General features: G+C 37.7%; 1 long non-coding RNA gene across 1 annotated transcript; it reads right to left on the bottom strand.

Annotated features, from left to right (window-relative positions):
• Positions 1-1883: 1883 nt before the first annotated feature.
• LOC134220666 (uncharacterized) lies at positions 1884-2461 on the bottom strand. The gene is made up of 3 exons (XR_009981999.1): positions 2337-2461; positions 2172-2252; positions 1884-2051 (listed from the first exon to the last, which is right to left on the bottom strand). It is a non-coding gene; the product is annotated as an uncharacterized LOC134220666 (long non-coding RNA).

Here is a 2461-nt window from a genome sequence, read left to right as displayed (position 1 = left end):
ACTTTGGTAAGCGATACGATCTATAGGTAGCCTCACACCTCGGAAATTTGGTCCGCGGATTTTTTCCCCATGTATTTTTGCATATGCGATGTTTTCGGGATTTGGGCATGGAAAATCAAAATCCCGGCCCCATTTAAAATGCACGGGGACCAAAATCCGGCGGAAAATTTTCCCGAGGTGTAAGGTAGCCTTATGGGATGGGAAATAACACTAATTCGAGTTAAAAGTTAAAACATGCACGCCCGGTGGCATATGAAAACTGTGGAGATTCGCGTTTTGGACGACCGCACGGAAGCGCAGCTCTTTGTACTCACTTGCTCGATGGCTACAGCAAACTATTGAAGATCGCGCTTTTTTCGCCCGCGCGCGACATGCGCATGAGCCACCGAACACAAGATAGATATTTTATTTCTTTCCCGACGATTAAAACACGTACTGCACTTACTTGTTCGATGGCTACTCTTATTACCGTCCGCTCAATGCAGAACACAATATTTCGGCCGATCACGCGATCGTTCTGCTGTCTGAAACAAGAGAAATCACGCACTGAACTGATTTTTATTACAGGCCGCGCAATGCAAAACACAATATTTCGGACGAATGCGCGATCGTTCTGCTGTCCGAAACAAGAGAAATCACGCACTGAACTGATTTTTATTACAGGCCGCACAATGCAAAACACATTATTTCGGCCGAACGCGCGATCGTTCTGTTGTCCGAAACAAGAGAAATCTTGCACTGAACTGATTTTTATTACCGGCCGCGCAATGCAGAACACAATATTTCGGCCGATCACGCGATCGTTCTGCTGTCCGAAACAAGAGAAATCACGCACTGAACTCTGTTGTGATAATCAACTGGTGATAAAGTGTAAAAAGTAGTTTACGTACTTAATTAGTCGTGTCATACACAATAAACAGGAGAAACAGGCGATCCAAAAAAAGTAAGTAACAGTTTGCTTTTCGCATGCTGCTTTCTTGGGCGATGCAATAATGGCAAGGATTTCGTAGGTGCAAATTTTTTTCGGTGATTATTTCGTCAAATCTTGCTACTTTTACAAAAATAACTTATTCAAATGAAAGCCTAGACTTGAGATTGTGTGATTGAATCAAAATTAAGTTCATAAGTAAGTGTATGTTTGCTGGAAATCGCAAATATTGTTGATGGTGCCAACCTGGGAGGGAGCTCTCGATACTACACATCAAATTAATTAAATACTGTCGTCATGAAACAAGTAAATTTTCAACAAGAAAGAACAATCAACGTAGGCGCCACCTGAAAAGACTAAATTTATTTTTGCGTGTTATTGTTGTTATATTGCCTTCAAAAATTTGCTTGCCGAGTGTTTCGTTTTCGGCTCACACTGACAGCTAGATTTCGGCTCGGCTTGACACACACATTTTTCGTATCTGTTTCTCCCTCCCAGGTGCCAACAACTGTCACACCCTGCCAATGCCGTTTTCTACCCTAAAAACTTTCATCTTAAATGTAAAAATTGTGAAGTGAATACGTTACAAGGTATTTCTTTTTATCTATCACAATTTATTTATTTCATAGTTTGGTGGTAACTTTTTAGTTTTAAATTCACAATAGAACCACCCCTGAAAAGGTCAACACGCTCGCCCAACTGAACTCAAATTTGGGTCAGTTTAATTCAAAATCGGAAAAACTGGCTGAAGACAAAATTGAGTTAATGACCTGTTACTCAATTTTGAGTTACCTTGGAAGATATTTTATTTTGAGTTGCATTCACTCAATTTCATAAAATCGGATATTTATGAATTTGAGTTTGTCATACTAGAAAAAAAAGTTTTCGTTTTTTATTAATTGCATCAAGGAAGATTCTGGAGACGGGTAATAAACATTTTATTTCTTATATTAAATGCTACATTGTGTTAATGTTATAAAGCTTATATAAATCAAGTAATAAATGCATTGTTGGCAAGAAGTCGAAGGAAACACGTAGCCTGGCCCCAATTTCTAGAGCATGATGTTGTCGCTTCGAAAGGTTTCCTTTTCCTCAGAAGCTTGCAGAAGCAGAACTGCGATAGCTGCAAGAAAATAGATATACCTAACAGATTTTAAATCAAATTGACTATTAAATCGCAATTAAAACATTTTGTAATACAAATTTGAGATACAAAATATTTATAAAATTCTTCAACACTTACCGAAAAAACATTTGAGATAGTTTCATGTTCGTCTTAATCTGTTCTTTTTATTATCCGTAAAAACTAATGCAATGAACATATCTGCAATGATATCAATAACAATGATATCAAGATTGATACAATGAAAAATGGAGTGATAAAACATTTTAAAGAATGGTTACTCACGTTTAATAATTGCATTTGATTTCTGGCTTATCATCAGCAACCGGACTTCGCCATTTTTCAGAAATTTAATTCACGAATCGGACCAAAGCCTTAGTCTTCGTGCCCTCAGATACATTGAATCCATT

The sequence above is a fragment of the Armigeres subalbatus genome, chromosome 3 (assembly GCF_024139115.2).
Source record: "Armigeres subalbatus isolate Guangzhou_Male chromosome 3, GZ_Asu_2, whole genome shotgun sequence".
Taxonomy (NCBI): domain Eukaryota; kingdom Metazoa; phylum Arthropoda; class Insecta; order Diptera; family Culicidae; genus Armigeres; species Armigeres subalbatus.
The sequence above is the reverse complement of the archived record's forward strand: the minus strand, read 5'-3'. Positions and strand labels throughout refer to the sequence as shown.